We start from the raw sequence: 12,270 nt of genomic DNA on the forward strand, positions 1-12,270 counted from the left end.
GATTGTAGAAAAGGATATTTATTATTCTTGTGAAGCAGAACTGCTTTTAAGTTATTCTTCGGGAATGAATGAAAAGGCGTCACAACCTCAGCTTCATGAACTTCCCCTAATTTTAACATGATTTCATCAATACTTGTACAATAAACTAAGTAATTTTCTTCAGCAAAGTATAGATAAAAACATTTCTGTCGACCTCTATAACTGGAGATCTTTGTGTGTGTGTTTTTTAAGTAAATTCCAACCTTGCATTCATGAACCTAAAAGTTTAACTTGAATTTTTGATAAGTTTAAATTTGTTATTGAGTAAGTTAGCTTAACTCGTGATATAAGATGCGAGTCACTGAATTATAATTCAAAGAGTGAATCATGATTTTCGTCTGTCAGCTTCTTCATCACTGTTTTCATGAACCTTGAGAAATGGACTGGATTCTCTGTGAGGTACAGGTCTGAGTCCAGATGGCAATGAAGGATAGACTACAGTGTGTGTTTAGAATTCTTAGAAATTCCAGACGTAATAGTTAAACTAAAACAACAACCGGTTAAGGGATTTTTTGGTTTACGCGAAACCATAGGGATACCAAATGGCAAGACAAATTTCGTGTGTCTTTCAGCCATCCCCTTAAATTGACCGCAGTTACTACATATTATATGAGGAGCTCATCTTATCCTGATCGATTTCACAGACAAAATACAATTTATAAGCTTTTTTAATTAAAGATGTTATGTTTTTTTATGTGATTTTAAACTGAACGCACCACACACGTTAACAAAAATTGTCCGAATCATTTACACACTTCCGCGGCATCATGAGACTTCACTTTTCACTCATTTAATGCAGTTATCACACTGACTGGAAAGATTATACTATTAAAAACAATAGGTAAGAAAGCCAAAAAGTTTTGTATTGCTTTAAATTGTACAGACATGATGTTTCTTCTCGTGTATGTTCAATAGAAAGGTATGACGTCATATGTGATGTTTGTGTTGATTTAAGTTATTGTATCACGGTTAACTAGAGTTAAAGATATATAATGAGCACATAAATATAAAGTATTCATATAAAATAAAAAACCTACCTGTTCAATCATCCATCATAAAATATCAACAATTTTCAAACCTAAAATTTTTTAATCTTTCAAAAACGAAGATTGATGGAAAAATTCTGACTTTAGATTTGTTTTCAGCATTAAAAGACATATGGTTTCATGAGTCACATGTTAAGAAACAAAGATTATGTTTATCAGTGTTATTACTGAAGGGAAATCTTTTAAAAATATCATTAATTAGAAATTTATTGAGTATATGCAACCATTTACGGCAAAATAGAAATGAACAATAGCAGTTTAACATAAATAGCCTTCATAAGAGGAGCCATGCTCAATTAGTGTTCCTAGACCAAAGTTATCATTTAATACTTATTTGATATGATCCATCATATTTTGAATTCACAATAACATTTTGGACAAACCAAAAATTCTACTGTTTAAAGTGACCGATTGGTTGTTATTACCGAAGGGATGAAGATTGCAAGGTGAACAAAAATCAAATAAAAAATTCCAAACATTAGAAGCAGTAACTATATCGAATACTGGCTTCCAAATATGTTATTGTAGATTATATTATCAACTGTAGAGATTGACTCTTCCAACGATTGAAGTAACAGGTTACAATGTTACGTTACTGAAAATTTAGAAAATATATTACAAAAAAAGTACAAACAGTTTTCATAAATCAAATTTTACGCTAAAAGTATCTTTTTTAAAACTGGAATATGAAATGATAACAAAAATGTAACGATTCCTATAGCAAATAATGAGAGTTAGCATCGTTTGACATGATATAACAATCGTTATTAATCATGTGGACTGTTAACGGCATACAACCGTACTGAATTCCGTGTAAGAGAAAAGTACAAGTATTTACATAAAATCGTGCGTGTTGAGTGATTTCCAGTTCAACAGCTGTACAATATTCAGATTTACTGCGCTTAAACTAATAGTAGACAATTAAGCAAACCCGCACACCTATTACGTAAAATTTTTGTTTACACATTCACACTGCAAACTTGTAAAAACAATCCATACCCTCATTATCTAAAATAAATTCAAAGATATAAAGCTGTTAAAAGCCTCTTCTAAAACAGACCACGATAAACGAGCAACAATTTTGTAAAAATTATATTTAGTAAAATATATACATACAAAAGCACAAAAGATACCAAGCAACAGATAAAGAAAAGACGTATGATTTACCTATTAGTGGAAAATAAATATTTTTTTATTTTTGTATTTGCTGAATAGTGTTCTTTTTAATGCGAACAAGAAATTTCAGAAAAGAGTAATCGTCTTCGTTCCGACTGGTAAAAGAAGTAGAATTTAAAGAAGAGTTACAATTATAATCCATCACGATGAAATATCTAAATGATAAAAAAAAGTTGAATGAAGAAACAAGAAGAGTTCATAGGACCGAAGCCGCACCGCAACTACCGGTTCAGCGCTTTCACCAAATTGCCGTTCGCAATAAACAGTCCTTACTTTCTCCATTTTTTCTAACAAAATATCTCACGGTCTGCTGTCATTACAAAAATATTAAAATCAAAGAGTAATATCCAACTTTACTAAAACACTCCGGCTTAAATTAGGTATTTTCACACAGTCGCCTTTCAACCCCTACACATAAACAAAGCGTTTACGGAAACACAATCCTCTATCTCTAAAAAAAAGTTTTTTTCTTCAAAAATTTCGTAATACATAAATACTACATACAGGCTATTAATGTATTTGTAAAATAAAAAAAGAATGACTCATCGCGGTTAGATTCTCACCCAATATGTCAACTGACTAAAAAAAGGAAAAATTGTTTGTTTAGAGAAAACTAATTCTTTCAGTTCATTCAGGACGCATTTATAATAAAAATATTTTACAGTTTGAAAGCAAGGAGTTTATTATTGTAATTAAGAAATTTCTACATTACTTCGGATTTTTTTTAAAAATTAGGCTACAATACATATTTAGATAGACTAAGGGGTAAAATTAAATAAAAATTCAACGAGTGTCTTAAAATAATTATTGGTTTCCATTCTTTTTTTAAAGAATTAACAACAAGGCTAAACAAACAGGTCCATCTTTCATTTCAAGTAAATTTCATGCATTTTTGCTAATTTTTACAAAATTCATATGATTTCATTACAATTGTAGCGTATAGTTTGTTTACGAGTTATGAGTCAATAAAATATAAATAACACCGTATTGGGAATAAATTGAAGGAAATTACCTGGTTTTCGCCTTGAGGACCAGAGGACAGGTGGCGAAGGAGAGGGCCGGTCGTTACCGCCTTGGGACGCCAGCTTGAGTTGTTATCACCAACCTGAAAAAACAAACCATTCATTAAGTCAACAGAAAGGAGTTAATTAATTAAGATTTTATTATTTTAACCTGTATTTACATGTAACTACCTTCAATTAATAAAGTATTTTACGAAATTAAGTTTCAAAACCTAAAAATTATCGACCATAAGTTTAATAAATAATACTCAGAAATTTAAATTAATTTACAGACATAACATGCACCATTCTGCAGCATCATAAATAATAACAGAGTGAACGAGATTTTTTAACAAATAATTATGCTTCTTCATGTAACAATTTTAATAAGCATGCATTTAAAAATTCTAAGGGACAACGCAATGCAACATGAATTAACTTTCCAGATTTTCATCGTTTATCGTAGATGATTAATAAATAATAACTTAAATAATAGTTAGTAACTGTCAGTAAGTAGAACCTTTTCCATCTTTCTAAAATGTTTTTGCAATATGAATGAATTTCAATAATTTTATAATATTTATTTATTTTCTTGCATTAACTAAACTAAAGTCAGCTTAACTGCAAAAAATAAACTAACGTAATTTCATCTTACCTAAATAAAATCGGCTGTACTTTATTCTAAAAATTTTTTTCAGAGCTCCGTCTTCTATTGATGCAAAATGTTATATTACAATTAAGTTGAAAATAACTTCCTTAAACTAAGTGTTAAGCCCATAAGAATTTGGATTCAAGTACCCATAAACTACCGTTCAAAAACCCATTTTCACTTACTACGAACGTTAATCGTTTACATTTTTCAGTCGGGGTTTTCACACCAGCTGATAAACCTTTCATAAAAGCGTCTTTTGCACTATTTATTTCTTTATCCACCGTACCCTCTCCCGTAACGTAATTAACCCCAAGTTTTACCAAAATAATAAATTTTCTTACCCCTCTTTACGAAATCGCTTAATTTTTCTTAAACATACCATACGACATGAAATTATATCTTGGCGTTCAGTCAACAAAAGATTTATTTCTCCTGGACATGAAACGAAAATTCATTGATTTTAAAACACTATGTAATGCACTTGTAGAAACATTCGGCAGTTCGGAATCGGTATTCACGGCATTTAATATTTTGTTAAAGTTAGGTAGCTCGTTATTAAAATAAAATGAATGAACTTTTTTCTGATAGCGGTTTTAGTAAAATCATCTAACTTTTCAATCGTTTTCACACGCTTTCGAGTCTTTTTAGGGCTAACATATTTACCATCAATTTTGTTTCATTATTAAACATTGTTCTTTCGCTAATGCCTATTGCACTACTTGACTTTCGGGCAATGTCTCTGACTAACTATTTTTAGTATGTCTTTTTGAAGGAAATTCAACATTTTGTAAGATTTTGAAAGTTCTGAAAATTTTGTATAGTTTTATCAATGTGAATTTTCTTAGCGATCACTCTCAGTAGAAAGTATTCAATCTTATTCAATCTGTAAACTGTTCAATCTTACTTGGCTCATTGTTGAGCTTTTATAGACTTTGAAAAAGTTTTTTCAAGTTGTACTTGATTCACGGACAGCAATAAAATCTTAAGTACTATGCACAAGATTGGGAGTGATTCTTGAAAATTCATTTCCATAATTAACTATAGCATTTCATTTAACACCATTTTTAGCCATTTTTTAAACTTCTACTGCTCGGCAGTCTTTTTTTAGTATTGCATTGAAAGTTTCAGTAAGGCTTGAAATTAACTAACTAAGTATTTCAATTTCTATTTCAACAACGTGCGATGATTGTACAGAAACGAATCTTTCATACATGTTTTTAATTTATTCTGTCCATGTTTGTAAGTTCTTGATAGAATCTGTCGTTAGGTTGAGATACACATTTTCTTAATTCTTGTTTCGATGTCAGAGGCCCTCATCTTCTGTCTTTTCTCCTGGCATCATCTTTTTAATTTTTTTATATACTATCTTTTCCATGGGTATCTCCATCCCAAGTTTTTCTAGCAAACATTAACCCACTGTAAACCATTTTGTCTATTTCTTCCAAAAAGGATTTTAGAGTTCTTAACTTTTGCACTGTTTTATCCAAAATAATTCATTCAATCTGCAGGTCCTTCTGAGTATGATTCACCTCCTAGAGAATGTTACGCTGTTCAGACTCAGTATATGTTATTAAAAATTTATTTAAAATTTTAAGTTCTTTCTATCAGTTTACACTCGGCTCCTGACGATTCCGCGGCTCCGTACAGTTCACACAGCTCCATTCGGATGTACTCGGCTCCTGTCGGCTGCACTCGGATCCGTACAGTTTATACAGCTCCTTTCAGATGTATCGGCTCCTGTCGGCTGCACTCAGATCCGTACAGTTCACACAGCTCCTTTCAGATGCACTCGGCTCCTGACGATTCAGCGGCTCCGCACTACATTCAATCAGCCTTCATGGATTCGAACGGTTAAAACTTACAAAATGTAATATTATATCTATTCTTAACAATCTTTATTTATGAAATCATTAAAAGTATATACTTATACACAATCTTGTATTACTCATTCAAATATTAAAGGATCATATCTAATTTCGAAGTGATAAATGTCTACGTTTATTTATTATTTGAACCAGTGACAAATACATAGAGTATTACCCTAACCAAGGTTCTACACCAAGGCGGATATTATTTTGGAAACACCATAAAATGAAAATATCTGAAAAAAGTGAAGTTACATTATTTTCATCAAAATATCAGCTGAACCTCTAGTGTCAACATTTTTGTTGAATCACACAACTTTAGAGCATGTACCAGTTTTTCAGTGTTCGTTACAGATTTCACTAAATTATATTACGCACTCCATCTGGTTTTGACAGCTTTTGTTTTACGGTTGCTCCAGTGGTTTCTACGACCATATCCCACCTGTGAGTTAAAGAATAAGTTGTAAATATTTTCTAATGTATCAAAAATCGTTACACAAATAGGATAGGTTCCAAAGCACATTAATTATGAGAATGATTGGCGCAAGGTAAATAATCTTTTGTATTAAACTACCAAATTCTTTTTTTTTCTTTTTTTTTGTTGTTTGTGGGCGAAAAACGCCTGGGCGTTATCATCGCCCGGTAGTTATTATTAAAAGTGTAAAATAACTTCAAAAAAATAAACCACACAGGGTGTAAACGTAATATTAACCATATAATAAAATTTACTAAAACAAGCCAAGAAGGCAAAACAAAACCCAAAACTAATACCACAGACAATGTTGACATAATATAAAAGCTAAAATAATAGAATAAAGAAAGTATAAAAACTTACCCAACTCCGATGGGTTGTGCCAAAATCCCCACCCCGGATACTAAAATTAAACACATAAAACTAAAAAATCAAATCGAAAATAAAGGTTAAAATTATATTTAAAAAAACTCCTTACAGAAAAACATATATGAGTATATTAAATCCTTTGCAATAACCCAGTACCATGTAAAAAGAGAAACATCCGTTCCAAAATCCCGCCATCATTGCACAAGATATCACGAATGTTGCTGGCTATATTAAACTGATGACGCAACGCCGCATAACATACGCAGTCCACGAGAACGTGGTGCACAGTCATGCGGCAGTAGCATCGTGTGCACAGGGGTGGGTCTTCTCCTGACATTAGATATTCGTGCGTGTGCCCCAACCGTAACCGGCATCGTGCGTGTGCCCCAACCGTAACCGGCAGAGGACTACTTCCTCACGACGAGAGTTCCTGCAAGAGGAGCCCCACGGCAACACTAAATCTTTAATCCGTCAAAGTTTATTATCGACGGCAGCCGTCCAGCCACTTTGCCACCTCGCTCGCAGTGATTGTTTTATATGATTCATAAAATCAAAGGTAGTAGCTCAGGTGGTGAAAGGAGGCTGAATACACGCTTCTTTCGTAGCAGAATCTGCCCTCTCGTTTCCTAGAATTCCACCCTGGTTAGGGATCCAGCAAAAACCCACCCCCCTGTTTCGTTTATCTAACTCAGCGATTTTATCATAAATGCCAACGACGACAGGATGTCCGGAATAAAGGTTTTCCAACGCCTGGAGAGCACTGTACGAGTCACTGCAAATAAGAATGCTCCTATATTTAGGGCCAACGATACTTAGAGCCCTATCCACAGCGAGAAGTTCCTCGGTGAACACACTCGTAACACCGGGTAGGCCAAACATATAAGTCTGTTCATCGAAAACAAAACCACAACCAACGTTACCGTCATGTTTCGACCCATCAGTGTATACCACCACGTCTGGGTTCGACTTGGTGAGGAGAAACTGAAACATCTGCTGGAAAACAACAGGAGGCGTTGATCGTTTATCATACGTTGTAAGATCAAACTTAAAATCCACATGGTTTATTCCCCACGGGGGATTCGAGCACGGACATGATGGAAGCAACGGGGGAGTGCCAACATTCATACGCTGCAGCAGACGTCGTGCACGGACACCCACAGGCGCAGTACAACATGGACGGTCCTCATATTTCCTCAAATTAGGATCCCTATGAACTGGGTCAAAAGCTGGGTGATTCGGTTGTCCGCTGAGACGGGAAAAATAAGACAACAAAAGCTGGTCACGTCCGTCTATCCCAAAGTGATGGCTCGCCACTGTCTACAAGTAAGCTTGCGATAGGGCTCGATCTAAACGCACCTGTGGCAAGCCGAAGAAAAGAATGATGCACACCGTCCAGCATCTTAAGTACGGTTTGACGAGCTGAAGAATAGGCGACACAACCATAATCCAAACGGGAACGAACAAGGGAGTAGTAAAAACTCAATATGCATGACCGATCGGCCCCCCCCAGTTGGTGTTACTAAGGACCCGCATCATATCCAAAGGTTTGGAACACTTTGTCCTCAATTCCCTTATATGTGTGACCCAGGTAAGACGGCTATCAAATAGCAAACCCATAAACCTGACGTAAATAGAGACAGCAATAAGCTCTCTGTTCAGAAAAACTCGAGGATTAGAAGGGTTCAGTAGCCGAGAAAAGACTACACATTTCGTCGGGTGAAAATGTAAAACCAGTAGTCCTTGACCAAGCCTCAAGGTGAAATATAGTGTTCTGTATCAGTCGCTTGGCAGTGGGTGTAGAGCGGCTCGCAACGTAAATAACAAAATCATCAACGAAAAGACAAGAGACAGGAGCCTTTACACAATCGGTAATGCTGTTTATGGCCACAGAAAACAAGGTGGCACTTAATACACTACCTTGAGGTACCCCATTTTCCGAGACGACACTGTCTGAAAGTGAATCGTCTACGCTAAACCAAATTCTTGCTTGTACAACAGAGTGAATACCTAGCATAGTGACTTCGACATAGCTTTATGTCCAATGCATTACAAGCATATTAAAAATTATTAAGCGTATTCAAAATCTTTTTCTGTGACACAGATAATCTTCTTTTCAGCAAGAGGGAAAAATCCTAAAAATGATTCTCACTTCAACTTTCACGCATTCAATATGTACATATCGGATAAAATCACTAATCTGGTCTTGGTGAGATAGATCAAGAAAACTGTCAAGCAATATTCCATAATACTTTAGACAGTTTTCAAAATGACAAATGAATTCATTTTGAATTTAGGGAGCACGTATTATTCAAGACCTTTCCTGTAACGTAGACTGGTGGATATTTACTAAACGCTCTTCTAAAACAAAGGTCGTAATGAGAAAAGACTTCAACTACTTTTAAGGAGTTTCCTTTTAGATAGTTGTTGCCATTTATGACCTCGACAAGTTAGTTTCTCTAAAAACATAGTGATGTCCAACAGGCGATGCAAAATGTCATTTCACTTTATTTTTCTCCTTAAATTCCCTAATGAACACGATCGATAATTTTATTGTACATAAGTCCTGACCCAACGTTTCCGATTTTTCAAAATTGCTTAAGTGTTGGTCACGTTTAGACATCTTAGAGTTCAGTGTCTATCAATTTTGGAATCCTGTAATACATTTTGATGCTACAACTTCCTTGTCGTCAACAATAAAAAGTCTGCAATAATAGTAAAATAAACATTTCTTGGATGGAGAATAAATTATCCATTTTCATCGAACTTTCTCACTATTTGGAAGGTGTGTGCAAAAACTAGTTAAATCTTTTATAGATACGTTATTCATATATATGTATAATATTTGTGAATACATACATTTTAGATAATTTCTGATTACATGAATCAAATTATAATAACTTTATTTACTTTTATTTGTAGATTTAAATCATTTAGAGTGAAAAAGGAAGTAAAGCTCCTTACCCAGACTGAAATTAAAACTTAATTTAATCAAAAGCAAAACAGAAACTAGTTACTTCGTAATAGTAGGAAAAACAGCTGTTGAGAAAAAATTTAATTAAAGAGTAAGTGTATCTTATAGGCCTAAGAAAGACTCTTCTTTTAAAATAAAAATATATGTTTATATATTATATGTGTAAAAGAGCAACATAAATCCCAGGAAACTCAGCAGAACAGTGTCAAAATTAAATAAAGCCCTAAAGGTTAGCAAACTAAAAGCACATATCCCAGTTTAGTCATATTACACAAGATTGGCTAAAATAAAGTAGTCTTTTTATCACACATTCCCCCTTCCATATGGGTAAGTGCATTTAGCTCAGAATCTCTCTCTCTCTCTCTCATGTTTGTAATTCAGGTATTATAAAGCGTAACACAAAATAAAAATTTACTCGGTATCTGTAGTATCAAGCGTCCTGGTGGACAAGATATTTGTTACGAGATATCACTCTGTCTGATAGAATAAATCATAATCGTAAAACTTGTCATTTATACTTTTTCATAGGACAGTTAAATATTAAATATGCTTCTAAATGTCACAATTCTGGGCTGCAGCCATTTCATAGATTCCGTTTGAAATAAAATCGTTTTAATAAAATTTACTTTTCAGTTACACAATATATTATAAACTCATAAGCTATTCGTTGATAGCATGAAGAATTTGTAAGCATTTTAGTAGCTGGTTAACATGAGTTATTGTGTGCAACGTCTGATGTTACCACGATACATAAATCAATTTTTAGTTATAACAGAAGACAAACTGGTTCAAATCAGTAATAAGGTTTGTTAAATTTTAATCTAATTTTATTTTATAACCAACTTTGTTCACAAGCAACACTTTACCGTTTATTTTTGTTAATAATCAACATTTTCATCGTTCTTAAAAATATTTATTGAGTACATGTAAAGTTGTGTTTAAGTATGCACACCTTAATAATATAACATACGTAATAAATATGAACGAACATTAGTTTTCTTCTCGGTATTTTGTTTGAGTTAATTTGTGATAATTTTTGCTTTATTTTTTTAATTACTTTCTACGCTGCTTTATCTTTGAAACAAGGTTGACCGATAAGTATCCAAATTACGTTAGTTTAAATTTGATGCGACATACAAATTTTTCATAAATATTTTTTTCATGATAAAACGAGTTTGCCTCCGAAGGAGAAAGGAACTGGTCACTACACTACAACTACAAATCTAATTTACCTTGTCAGACCGCTAGGATTTGTAAAACAAGTGATGAAACATCAGTGAGGTCAAGCTAGGCTTTGATTCCGACATTTTACATAACCTAAATGGAAGTATTTTAAATGCATATCTCAAATTTAAACATAGGTGTATCTATCAAAGAAACGTACAAAGCAATAAATCGATAATGTTGGCTAAAAATATAATCACTTACTCAAGGTTCGTGTGGATAAAAGAAGAATGACAGTATTTAAATATTTATCAATTTGTAAACTATTAAAGAATCAAATTCAGGGTAATATTTCAAGGAAACTTTCACCATATTCAAAAAATACGATAATATAGTAAGTAACAAAAGCCTAGATAAAGAATCGGTTGATAGTAACGAATTACGCTACCCACGGCCTCACAATAATAGGTAGTTTTATCTTAATGGAGAAGGTAACTGACATAACAATAGTAAATGACTTCAACGGTAAGATAACGGGAAAAAGTATTCGTTAAGTCGGGTAATTACTGAGACATAGGAAACAATACTAATTTTTGGCATATACCTTACTTTTGGAAAGCCGTTTAATTTACTCACTATCTTATACCGATTCCGGTTAAGAAATAAATATAACTGTACTGTTAACTTAAAAATATTAGACAATATTTTGTCCTACACTGTTAGTAAAAGTACTCAAAATAAGTGCTGAATGAAAGGATAGGAGCATTAAAAAATTATAAAAATATTTCTATTACACTAATAGCAAACACTTCTGAACCGAATACTTCTGCTACGAACCACGAATTTTTCTTTAGCATACCCAACAAAATTATATACTTTTATTGATACGACTATCTAATATTATCTGTCATTTTGAAGACGGTAGAACTTTTAACGAACTGAACTCCGCAAACAAAACCGAATTAATAAAGTAAAAAAACGCAATTATCGATCGTAATTGACAGTGAAAGATTGTCATATATCACAACTTTGGTACTGTCTAGAAAACGATAACGCTCTTCTGCGAGCGGAAAATCAGCACATATCTTCCAAGGAAGAGTGTGCAGTAGCCAAAGTGGTTTAAGGACTGGAGAGAAACCACGTGTTCACCTTTCAGCAGCAATGCTTAGCGACGAAAACATCCTCCTTACTAAACCTCATCATCGTCACGTGTAAGAAAATAACAGCCACCATTTTGAAATTTTTTGAAAAATCATTACACGGTCGTCGTTTGCTGAATAGCATGGACTCGTATTATAAAATTTCATAAAAATAGGAAAATGTATTTGGCCGAAACAGCGTCACAAACACATCATACTCTACTAAACGGCAGTTGTATGTGTGTCTGTGTGTTCGTCACCCTTACCTTAGCACCGGAATGTACGGATCACGAGCGGAAAATCCCGATTCGTTAGTACATGTATCGTCGTGGTCAGGTGTATACTTGTTATATTGTTAAATATCGATATACTGTAA

General features: G+C 33.5%; 1 protein-coding gene across 4 annotated transcripts in view; it reads right to left on the reverse strand.

Annotated features, from left to right (window-relative positions):
* LOC142329797 (dual 3',5'-cyclic-AMP and -GMP phosphodiesterase 11-like) overlaps positions 1 to 12,270 on the reverse strand; it is a 623,752-nt gene that overhangs the window by 253,733 nt on the left and 357,749 nt on the right. For all 4 annotated transcript variants that reach the window (XM_075374625.1, XM_075374633.1, XM_075374652.1 and 1 more), the window contains one exon: positions 3,274 to 3,366. The gene's annotated coding sequence lies outside the window, so the exon portion shown is untranslated. The remainder of the gene's footprint in view (positions 1 to 3,273; positions 3,367 to 12,270) is intronic.

Source organism: Lycorma delicatula, chromosome 1, assembly GCF_047948215.1.
Source record: "Lycorma delicatula isolate Av1 chromosome 1, ASM4794821v1, whole genome shotgun sequence".
Taxonomy (NCBI): Eukaryota; Metazoa; Arthropoda; class Insecta; order Hemiptera; family Fulgoridae; genus Lycorma; species Lycorma delicatula.